We start from the raw sequence: 13,045 nt of genomic DNA on the forward strand, positions 1-13,045 counted from the left end.
GTTCTTCCTAGGCTTCTTATTCTTATGCTTATTCTTATTCTTCTTCTAACGCGTTTAATGCAGCTTCAACCGTTTAACGTAGAAACTTCATTCAAACTATGTTACGTAGGTCTTACTTAGGACATGGGTGCTATGTATTTTTCAACTTTGTAACTTTTATACTTTTTAAACTATTAATTAAAAACTATCAAAATTTCCCCATTGACTTAACATTGCCCTTTATGACATCACAGCAATTAGAATCCTGTGGCAGGTGTTTCGGCCACCTGTTTCAACTGCCAGTCTCAGGCTTTAAGCATACAAACTGGCCCTATTAAGACTACACATCCTGTTCAACTGCTTCCTCTGCCAAAAACTGTTTCAAAATAAAAGTCCTCACTACAATATTTCACTGTTAAACAATTTAACCCTTTAAACTACTGAACTTTTTAACTGTTCAGCCATTGTAACTGTTACTTGTCATCAACTATGACTCCTACACACTGTAGCTAGTTAGCATGGTTAGCATAGTTAGCATGCTAGTTAGCATGCTAGTTAGCATTTTTAGCAAAACTGCTAAAAATGATTAGCTAAGTTAGCTAAGTCACATGGTTAGCATAGTTAGCATGCTAACATGTTAGCATGCTAGTTAGCATTTTTTGCAAAACTGCTAAAAATGATTAGCTAAGTTAGCTAAGTCACATGGTTAGCATAGTTAGCATGCTAATATGTTAGCATGCTAGTTAGCATGTTTTGCAAAACTGCTAGAAATGATTAGCTAAGTTAGCTAAGTCACATGGTTAGCATAGTTAGCATGTTAGCATGCTAGTTAGCATAACTGTTAAAAATGTTTAGTGAAGTTAGCTAAGTCACATGGTTAATATAATTAGCATGTTAGCATGCTAATTAACATAGTTATCATAACTAATAACAATGATTAGCTAGGTTAGCTAAGTCATATGGTTAGCATAGTTAACATTTTAACATTGTTAGCATGCTAGTTAGCATGGTTACTTGGTTAACATTATCTTTGTTAACATAGTTAGCATAACTACTAGCAAACATTGGAGCCATTCCAACTGTTAGTTATCGTCAACTATCTGCCTAAATAATTTAACCATTTCAATTATCAACCTATTTAACTGTTCAGTCATTCCAACTATAGTAAACCTTATCTACCAAGCAAATAATTTAACCATATGAACTCATCATATTTTTGCGTTTTCATGCACTGTATTTCCTTCAGGAAATGCTTTTCTAGTTCTTCTTCTTCTTCTAACGCACTTAATGCAGCTTCAACTGTTTAACGTAGAAACTTCATTCAAACTATGTTACGTAGGTCTTACTTAGGACATGGGTGCTTTGTATTTTTCAGCTTTGTAACTTTTATACTTTTTAAACTATTAATTAAAAACTGTTCAAAATTTCCCCATTGACTTAACATGGGCTGATGACATCACAATAGAGCCGTTAAGCAATTAGAATCCTATGGCAGGTGTTCGGGCCACCTGGACCAACTGCCATTCTCAGGCTTTAAGCATACAAACTGGCCCTATTAAGACTACACATCCTGTTCAACTGCTTCCTCTGCCAAAAACTGTTTCAAAATAAAAGTCCTCACTACAATATTTCACTGTTAAACAATTTAACCCTTTAAACTACTGAACTTTTTAACTGTTCAGCCATTGTAACTGTTACTTGTCATCAACTATGACTCCTACCCACTGTAGCTAGTTAGCATGGTTAGCATAGTTAGCATGCTAGCATGTTAGCATGCTAGCATGTTAGCATGCTAGTTAGCATGCTAGTTAGCATTTTAAGCAAAACTGTTAAAAACGATTAGCTAAGTTAGCTAAGTCACATGGTTAGCATAGTTAGCAGGCTAGCATGTTAGCATGCTAGTTAGCATTTTTAGCAAAACTGCTAAAAATGATTAGCTAAGTTAGCTAAGTCACATGGTTAGCATAGTTAGCATGCTAGCATGTTAGCATGCTAGTTAGCATTTTTAGCAAAACAGCTAAAAATGATTAGCTAAGTTAGCTAAGACACATGGTTAGCATAGTTAGCATGCTAGCATGTTAGCATGCTAGTTAGCATTTTTTGCAAAACTGCTAAAAATGATTAGCTAAGTTAGCTAAGTCACATGGTTAGCATAGTTAGCATGCTAGCATGTTAGCATGCTAGTTAGCATTTTTAGCAAAACTGCTAAAAATGATTAGCTAAGTTAGCTAAGTAACATGGTTAACATAGTTAGCATGTTAGCATTGCTAACATGCTAGTTAGCATAACTACTAAAAATTAAAACATTAGCTAAGTTAATTAAGTTAAGTATTATCCTATTTAACCGTTCAATCATTCCAACTATATTAAACCTTATCTACCAAGCAAATCATTTAACTGTATAAACTATCCACCTATTTAACTGTTCAGTCATTCCAACTATATTAAACCTCATCTACCTAGCAACCAATATAGTTTATATAGTATATATTTTTTGCATTTTCATGCACTATATTTCCTTCAGGAAATGCTTTTCTAGTTATTATTATTACAGTGCATGAAAATGCACTGTACTGTTCTTCCTAGGCTTCTTCTTATTCTTCTTCTTCTTCTAACGCATTTAATGCAGCTTCAACCATTTAACGTAGAAACTTCATTCAAACTTTGTTACGTAGGTCTTACTTGGGATAAGAGTGCTATGTATTTTTCATCTTTGTAACTTTTATACTTTTTAAACTATTAATTAAAAACTATCAAAATTTCCCCATTGACTTAACATTGCCCTTTATGACATCACAGCAATTAGAATCCTGTGGCAGGTGTTCGGGCCACCTGGATCAACTGCCACTTTCAGGCTTTAAGCATACAAACTGGCCCTATTAAGACTACACATCCTGTTCAACTGCTTCCTCTGCCAAAAACTGTTTCAAAATAAAAGTCCTCACTACAATATTTCACTGTTAAACAATTTAACCCTTTAAACTACTGAACTTTTTAACTGTTCAGCCATTGTAACTGTTACTTGTCATCAACTATGACTCCTACCCACTGTAGCTAGTTAGCATGGTTAGCATAGTTAGCATGTTAGCATGCTAGTTAGCATTTTTTACAAAACTGCTAAAAATGATTAACTAAGTTAGCTAAGTCACATGGTTAGCATAGTTAGCATGCTAACATGTTAGCATGCTAGTTAGCATTTTTTGCAAAACTACTAAAAATGATTAGCTAAGTTAGCTAAGTCACATGGTTAGCATAGTTAGCATGCTAACATGTTAGCATGCTAGTTAGCATTTTTTGCAAAACTGCTAAAAATGATTAGCTAAGTTAGCTAAGTCACATGGTTAGCATAGTTAGAATGCTAGCATGTTAGCATGCTAGTTAGCATTTTTTGCAAAACTGCTAAAAATGATTAGCTAAGTTAGCTAAGTCACATGGTTAGCATAGTTAGCATGCTAGCATGTTAGCATGCTAGTTAGCATTTTTTGCAAAACTGCTAAAAATGATTAGCTAAGTTAGCTAAGTCACATGGTTAGCATAGTTAGCATGCTAACATGTTAGCATGCTAGTTAGCATTTTTTGCAAAACTGCTAAAAATGATTAGCTAAGTTAGCTAAGTCACATGGTTAGCATAGTTAGCATGCTAGCATGTTAGCATGCTAGTTAGCATTTTTTGCAAAACTGCTAAAAATGATTAGCTAAGTTAGCTAAGTCACATGGTTAGCATAGTTAGCATGCTAACATGTTAGCATGCTAGTTAGCATTTTTTGCAAAACTGCTAAAAATGATTAGCTAAGTTAGCTAAGTCACATGGTTAGCATAGTTAGCATGCTAACATGTTAGCATGCTAGTTAGCATTTTTTGCAAAACTGCTAAAAATGATTAGCTAAGTTAGCTAAGTCACATGGTTAGCATAGTTAGAATGCTAGCATGTTAGCATGCTAGTTAGCATTTTTTGCAAAACTGCTAAAAATGATTAGCTAAGTTAGCTAAGTCACATGGTTAGCATAGTTAGAATGCTAGCATGTTAGCATGCTAGTTAGCATTTTTTGCAAAACTGCTAAAAATGATTAGCTAAGTTAGCTAAGTCTCATGGTTAGCATAGTTAGCATGCTAGCATGTTAGCATGCTAGTTAGCATTTTTTGCAAAACTGCTAAAAATGATTAGCTAAGTTAGCTAAGTCACATGGTTAGCATAGTTAGCATGTTAATTAGCATAGTTATCATTACTAATAAAAATGATTAGCTAGGTTAGCTAAGTCATATGGTTAGCATAGTTAACATTTTAACATTGTTAGCATGCTAGTTAGCATAGTAACTTGGTTAATATTATTATCTTTATTAACATAGTTAGCATAACTACTAGCAAACATTGGAGCCATTCCAACTGTTAGTTATCGTCAACTATCTGCCTAAATAATTTAACCATTTCAATTATCAACCTATTTAACTGTTCAGTCATTCCAACTATATTAAACCTTATTTACCAATCAAATAATTTAACCATATGAACGCATCATATTTTTGCATTTTCATGCACTGTATTTCCTTCAGGAAATGCTTTTCTAGTTATTATTATTCTTCTTCTAACGCAGCTAATGCAGCTTCAACCGTTTAACGTAGAAACTTCATTCAAACTATGTTACGTAGGTCTTACTTAGGACATGTGAGCTTTGTATTTTTCAACTTTGTAACTTTTATACTTTTTAAACTATTAATTAAAAACTAATCAAAATTTTCCCATTGACTTAACATTATGATTATGACATCACAATACGGCCGTTAAGCAATTAGAATCCTATGGCAGGTGTTCGGGCCAGCTGCATCAACTGCCAGTCTCAGGCTTTAAGCATACAAACTGGTCCTATTAAGACTACACATCCTGTTCAACTGCTTCCTTTGCCAAAAACTGTTTCAAAATAAAAGTCCTCACTACAATATTTCACTGTTAAACAATTTAACCCTTTAAACTACTGAACTTTTTAACTGTTCAGCCATTGTAACTGTTACTTGTCATCAACTATGACTCCTACCCACTATAGCTAGTTAGCATGGTTAGCATAGTTAGCATGTTAGCATGCTAGCATGTTAGCATGCTAGTTAGCATTTTTTTCAAAACTGCTAAAAATGATTAGCTAAGTTAGCTAAGTCACATGGTTAGCATAGTTAGCATGCTAGCATGTTAGCATGCTAGTTAGCATTTTTTTCAAAACTGCTAAAAATGATTAGCTAAGTTAGCTAAGTCACATGGTTAGCATAGTTAGCATGCTAGCATGTTAGCATGCTAGTTAGCATTTTTTGCAAAACTACTAAAAATGATTAGCTAAGTTAGCTAAGTCACATGGTTAGCATAGTTAGCATGCTAGCATGTTAGCATGCTAGTTAGCATTTTTAGCAAAACTGTTAAAAATGATTAGCTAAGTTAGCTAAGTCACATGGTTAACATAGTTAGCATGCTAACATGTTAGCATGCTAGTTAGCATTTTTAGCAAAACTACTAAAAATTATTAGCTAAGTTAGCTAAGTAACATGGTTAACATAGTTAGCATGTTAGCATTGCTAACATGCTAGTTAGCATAACTACTAAAAATGAAAACATTAGCTAAGTTAACTAAGTTAAGTATTATCCACCTATTTAACCGTTCTATCATTCCAACTATATTAAACCTTATGTACCAAGCAAATCATTTAACCATATAAACTATCCACCTATTTAACTGTTCAGTCACTCCAACTATATTAAACCTCATCTACCTAGCAACCAATATAGTTTGTTTTTACTCTGTATGATATTTTACATCATATTTTTTGCATTTTCATGCACTGTATTTCCTTCAGGAAATGCTTTTCTAGTTATTACAGTGCATGAAAATGCACTGTACTGTTCTTCCTAGGCTTCTTCTTATTCTTATTCTTCTTCTTCTTCTAACGCGCTTAATACAGCTTCAACCGTTTAACGTAGAAACTTCATTCAAACTGCGTTGCGTAGGTCTTACTTATGACATGGGTGCTATGTATTTTTCATCTTTGTAACTTTTATACTTTTTAAACTATTAATTAAAAACTAATCAAATTTTCCCCATTGACTTAACATTATGATTATGACATCACAATACGGCCGTTAAGCAATTAGAATCCTATGGCAGGTGTTCGGGCCACCTGTTTCAACTGCCAGTCTCAGGCTTTAAGCATACAAACTGGCCCTATTAAGACTACACATCCTGTTCAACTGCTTCCTCTGCCAAAAACTGTTTCAAAATAAAAGTCCTCACTACAATATTTCACTGTTAAACAATTTAACCCTTTAAACTACTGAACTTTTTAACTGTTCAGCCATTGTAACTGTTACTTGTCATCAACTATGACTCCTACCCACTGTAGCTAGTTAGCATGGTTAGCATAGCTAGCATGCTAGCATGTTAGCATGCTAGCATGTTAGCATGCTAACATGTTAGCATGCTAGTTAGCATTTTTAGCAAAACTGCTAAAAATGATTAGCTAAGTTAGCTAAGTCACATGGTTAGCATAGTTAGCATGCTAGCATGTTAGCATGCTAGTTAGCATTTTTTACAAAACTGCTAAAAATGATTAGCTAAGTTAGCTAAGTCACATGGTTAGCATAGTTAGCATGCTAGCATGTTAGCATGCTAGTTAGCATTTTTTGCAAAACTGCTAAAAATCATTAGCTAAGTTAGCTAAGTCACATGGTTAGCATAGTTAGCATGCTAATTAGCATAGTTATCATAACTAATAAAAATTATTAGCTAGGTTAGGTAAGTCATATGGTTAGCATAGTTAACATTTTAATATTGTTAGCATGCTAGTTAGCATAGTTACTTGGTTACCATTATTATCTTTAACATAGTTAGCATAACTACTAGCAAACATTGGAGCCATTCCAACTGTTAGTTATCGTCAACTATCTGCCTAAATAATTTAACCATTTCAATTATCAACCTATTTAACTGTTCAGTCATTCCAACTATAGTAAACCTTATCTACCAAGCAAATAATTTAACTATATAAACTATCCACCTATTTAACTGTTTAGTCATTCCAACTATATTAAACCTCATCTACCTAGCAACCAATATAGTTTGTTTTTACTCTGTATGATATTTTACATCATATTTTTTGCATTTTCATGCACTGTATTTCCTTCAGGAAATGCTTTTCTAGTTATTATTCTTCTTCTTCTAACGCAGTTAATGCAGCTTCAACCGTTTAACGTAGAAACTTCATTCAAACTGCGTTGCGTAGGTCTTACTTATGACATGTGGGCTTTGTATTTTTCATCTTTGTAACTTTTATACTTTTTAAACTATTAATTAAAAACTGCTCAAAATTTCCCCATAGACTTAACATGGGCTGATGACATCACAATGGACTAATTAACTTGATTTGCACCTGGTATCATCTTCCAGCTGCTCATCTAGGCCCCATCAAAGAATCAGTTCAACTGATTGCACCTGTATCAACTGCTTTCTACTGAACTAGACCAACTCTCTCTGTCTCTCCATTCTACAAGGATATAAGACACATTTCCTCCAACTTTCTATCCATTCATCCTCTTCAAACCATTCACTCATCCACCCATTAAACTATCCATCAACATCCATTAAACAATCTGCCTATCAACATCCATTCAACTTTCTGTCTATCAACATCCATTACACTATCTACATTTAACTTTTAAACTATATACTCTGTCTCAGGCTTTAAGCATACAATATGGCTCTATTAAGACTGCCGTTAAGCAATTAGAATCCTATGGCAGGTGTTCGGGCCAGCTGCATCAACTGCCAGTCTCAGGCTTTAAGCATACAAACTGGCCCTATTAAGACTACACATCCTGTCCAACTGCTTCCTCTGCCAAAAACTGTTTCAAAATAAAAGTCCTCACTACAATATTTCACTGTTAAACAATTTAACCCTTTAAAACTACTGAACTTTTTAACTGTTCAGCCATTGTAACTGTTACTTGTCATCAACTATGACTCCTACCCACTGTAGCTAATTAGCATGGTTAGCATAGTTAGCATGCTAGCATGTTAGCATACTAGCATGTTAGCATGCTAGTTAGCATTTTTAGCAAAACTGCTAAAAATGATTAGCTAAGTTAGCTAAGTCACATGGTTAGCATAGTTAGCATGCTAACATGCTAGTTAGCATTTTTTGCAAAACTGCTAAAAAGGATTAGCTAAGTTAGCTAAGTCACATGGTTAGCATAGTTAGCATGCTAGCATGCTAGCATGCTAGTTAGCATTTTTATCAAAACTGCTAAAAATTATTAGCTAAGTTAGCTAAGTCACATGGTTAGCATAGTTAGCATGCTAACATGTTAGCATGCTAGTTAGCATTTTTTACAAAACTGCTAAAAATGATTAGCTAAGTTAGCTAAGTCACATGGTTAGCATAGTTAGCATGCTAACATGTTAGCATGATAGTTAGCATTTTTTACAAAACTGCTAAAAATGATTAGCTAAGTTAGCTAAGTCACATGGTTAGCATAGTTAGCATGCTAACATGCTAGTTAGCATTACTATTAAAAATGATTAGCGAAGTTAGCTAAGTCACATGGTTAACATAATTAGCATGTTAGCATGCTAATTAGCATAGTTATCATAACTAATAAAAATTATTAGCTAGGTTAGCTAAGTCATATGGTTAGCATAGTTAACATTTTAATATTGTTAGCATGCTAGTTAGCATAGTTACTTGGTTAACATTATTATCTTTAACATAGTTAGCATAACTACTAGCAAACATTGGAGCCATTCCAACTGTTAGTTATCGTCAACTATCTGCCTAAATAATTTAACCATTTCAATTATCAACCTATTTAACTGTTCAGTCATTCCAACTATAGTAAACCTTATCTACCAAGCAAATAATTTAACCATATGAACTCATCATATTTTTGCATTTTCATGCACTGTATTTCCTTCAGGAAATGCTTTTCTAGTTATTATTCTTCTTCTTCTAACGCAGTTAATGCAGCTTCAACCGTTTAACGTAGAAACTTCATTCAAACTGCGTTGCGTAGGTCTTACTTATGACATGTGGGCTTTGTATTTTTCATCTTTGTAACTTTTATACTTTTTAAACTATTAATTAAAAACTACTCAAAATTTCCCCATAGACTTAACATGGGCTGATGACATCACAATGGACTAATTAACTTGATTTGCACCTGGTATCATCTTCCAGCTGCTCATCTAGGCCCCATCAAAGAATCAGTTCAACTGATTGCACCTGTATCAACTGCTTTCTACTGAACTAGACAAACTCTCTTTGTCTCTCCATTCTACAAGGATATAAGACACATTTCATCCAACTTTCTATCCATTCATCCTCTTCAAACCATTCACTCATCCACCCATTAAACTATCCATCAACATCCATTAAACAATCTGCCTATCAACATCCATTCAACTTTCTGTCTATCAACATCCATTACACTATCTACATTTAACTTTTAAACTATATACTCTGTCTGAGGCTTTAAGCATACAATAAATATGGCTCTATTAAGACTGCCGTTAAGCAATTAGAATCCTAGGCCAGGTGGCCAGGCCACCAGCATCAACTGCCAGTCTCAGGCTTTAAGCATACAAACTGGCCCTATTAAGACTACACATCCTGTTCAACTGCTTCCTCTGCCAAAAACTGTTTCAAAATAAAAGTCCTCACTACAATATTTCACTGTTAAATAATTTAACCCTTTAAACTACTGAACTTTTTAACTGTTCAGCCATTGTAACTGTTACTTGTCATCAACTATGACTCCTACCCACTGTCGCTAGTTAGCATGGTTAACATAGTTAGCATGCTAGCATGTTAGCATGCTAACATGTTAGCATGCTAGTTAGCATTTTTTGCAAAACTGCTAAAAATGATTAGCTAAGTTAGCTAAGTCACATGGTTAGCATAGTTAGCATGCTAACATGTTAGCATGCTAGTTAGCATTTTTTGCAAAACTGCTAAAAATGATTAGCTAAGTTAGCTAAGTCACATGGTTAACATAGTTAGCATGCTAGCATGTTAGCATGCTAGTTAGCATTTTTAGCAAAACTGTTAAAAATGATTAGCTAGGTTAGCTAAGTCACATGGTTAGCATAGTTAGCATGCTAGCATGTTAGCATGCTAGTTAGCATAGTTAACAAAACTGCTAAAAATGATTAGCTAGGTTAGCTAAGTCACATGGTTAACATAGTGCTAGTTAGCATAACTACTAAAAATGAAAACATTAGCTAAGTTAACTAAGTTAAGGATTATCCACCTATTTAACCGTTCAATCATTCCAACTATATTAAACCTTATCTACCAAGCAAATCATTTAACCATATAAACTATCCACATATTTAACTGTTCAGTCACTCCAACTATATTAAACCTCATCTACCTAGCAACCAATATAGTTTGTTTTTACTCTGTATGATATTTTACATCATATTTTTTGCATTTTCATGCACTGTATTTCCTTCAGGAAATGCTTTTCTAGTTATTACAGTGCATGAAAATGCACTGTACTGTTCTTCCTAGGCTTCTTCTTATTCTTATTATTCCTCTTCTTCTAACGCAGTTAATGCAGCTTCAACCGTTTAACGTAGAAACTTCATTCAAACATTGACGCGTAGGTCTTAATTAGGACATGTGGGCTTTGTATTTTTCAACTTTGTAACTTTTATACTTTTTAAACTATTAATTAAAAACTATCAAAATTTTCCCATTGACTTAACATTGCCCTTTATGACATCACAGCAATTAGAATCTTATGGCAGGTGTTCAGGCCAGCTGGCCCAACTGCCATTCTCAGGCTTTAAGCATACAAACTGGCCCTATTAAGACTACACATCCTGTTCAACTGCTTCCTCTGCCAAAAACTGTTTCAAAATAAAAGTCCTCACTACAATATTTCACTGTTAAACAATTTAACCCTTTAAACTACTGAACTTTTTAACTGTTCAGCCATTGTAACTGTTACTTGTCATCAACTATGACTCCTACCCGCTGTAGCTAGTTAGCTAAGTTAGCTAAGTAACTTGGTTAGCATAGTTAGCATGCTAGCATGCTAGTTAGCATGCTAGTTAGCATTTTTAGCAAAACTGCTAAAAACGATTAGCTAAGTTAGCTAAGTCACATGGTTAGCATAGTTAGCATGCTAGTTAGCATTTTTAGCAAAACTGCTAAAAATGATTAGCTAAGTTAGCTAAGTCACATGGTTAGCATAGTTAGCATGCTAGCATGTTAGCATGCTAGTTAGCATGCTAATTAGCATTTTTAGCAAAACTGCTAAAAATGATTAGCTAAGTTAGCTAAGTCACATGGTTGGCATAGTTAGCATGCTAACATGTTAGCATGCTAGTTAGCTTTTTTAGCAAAACTATTAAAAATGATTAGCTAAGTTAAGTAAGTTAACTAAGTTAAGTAAAAATGATTAGCTAAGTAACATGGTTAACATAGTTAGCATGTTAGCATTGCTAACATGCTAGTTAGCATAACTACTAAAAATGAAAACATTAGCTAAGTTAACTAAGTTAAGTATTATCCACCTATTTAACCGTTCAATCATTCCAACTATATTAAACCTTATCTACCAAGCAAATCATTTAACCATATAAACTATCCACCTATTTAACTGTTCAGTCACTCCAACTATATTAAACCTCATCTACCTAGCAACCAATATAGTTTGTTTTTACTCTGTATGATATTTTACATCATATTTTTTGCATTTTCATGCACTGTATTTCCTTCAGGAAATGCTTTTCTAGTTATTCTTCTTCTTCTAACGCACTTAATGCAGCTTCAACCGTTTAACGTAGAAACTTCATTCAAACTATGTTACGTAGGTCTTACTTAGGACATGTGAGCTTTGTATTTTTCAACTTTGTAACTTTTATACTTTTTAAACTATTAATTAAAAACGAATCAAAATTTCCCCATTGACTTAACATTATGATTATGACATCACAATACGGCCGTTAAGCAATTAGAATCCTACGGCAGGTGTTCGGGCCACCTGTTTCAACTGCCAGTCTCAGGCTTTAAGCATACAAACTGGCCCTATTAAGACTACACATCCTGTCCAACTGCTTCCTCTGCCAAAAACCGTTTCAAAATAAAAGTCCTCACTACAATATTTCACTGTTAAACAATTAACCCTTTAAACTACTGAACTTTTTAACTGTTCAGCCATTGTAACTGTTACTTGTCATCAACTATGACTCCTACCCACTGTAGCTAGTTAGCATGGTTAGCATAGTTAGCATGTTAGCATGCTAGCATGTTAGCATGCTAGTTAGCATTTTTTACAAAACTGCTAAAAATGATTAGCTAAGTTAGCTAAGTCACATGGTTAGCATAGTTAGCATGCTAACATGTTAGCATGCTAGTTAGCATTTTTTATAAAACTGCTAAAAATTATTAGCTAAGTTAGCTAAGTCACATGGTTAGCATAGTTAGCATGTTAGCATTGCTAACTACTAAAAATGCATTAGCTAAGTTAACTAAGTTAAGTATTGTCCACCTATTTAACCGTTCAATCATTCCAACTATATTAAACCTTATCTTCCAAGCAAATCATTTAACCATATAAACTATCCACCTATTTAACTGTTCAGTCACTCCAACTATATTAAACCTCATCTACCTAGCAACCAATATAGTTTGTTTTTACTCTGTATGATATTTTACATCATATTTTTTGCATTTTCATGCACTGTATTTCCTTCAGGAAATGCTTTTCTAGTTATTATTATTATTCTTCTTCTAACGCACTTAATGCAGCTTCAACCGTTTAACGTAGAAACTTCATTCAAACTATGTTACGTAGGTCTTACTTAGGACATCTGGGCTTTGTATTTTTCATCTTTATAACTTTTATACATTTTAAACTATTAATTAAAAACTATTCAAAATTTCCCCATAGACTTAACATGGGCTGATGACATCACAATAGAGCCCTTAAGCAATTAGAATCCTAGGCCAGGTGTTCAGGCCACCTGCATCAACTGTCAGTTTCTCAGGCTTTAAGCATACAGTCTCATTCTCTTAAAGCCTGTGT

This window comes from Alosa pseudoharengus, unplaced genomic scaffold (assembly GCF_046254945.1).
Source record: "Alosa pseudoharengus isolate Yale_2024_CS ecotype anadromous, Long Island Sound unplaced genomic scaffold, YU_APseudo_1.1 YU_APseudo_1.1_scf_18, whole genome shotgun sequence".
Classification (NCBI taxonomy): domain Eukaryota; kingdom Metazoa; phylum Chordata; class Actinopteri; order Clupeiformes; family Clupeidae; genus Alosa; species Alosa pseudoharengus.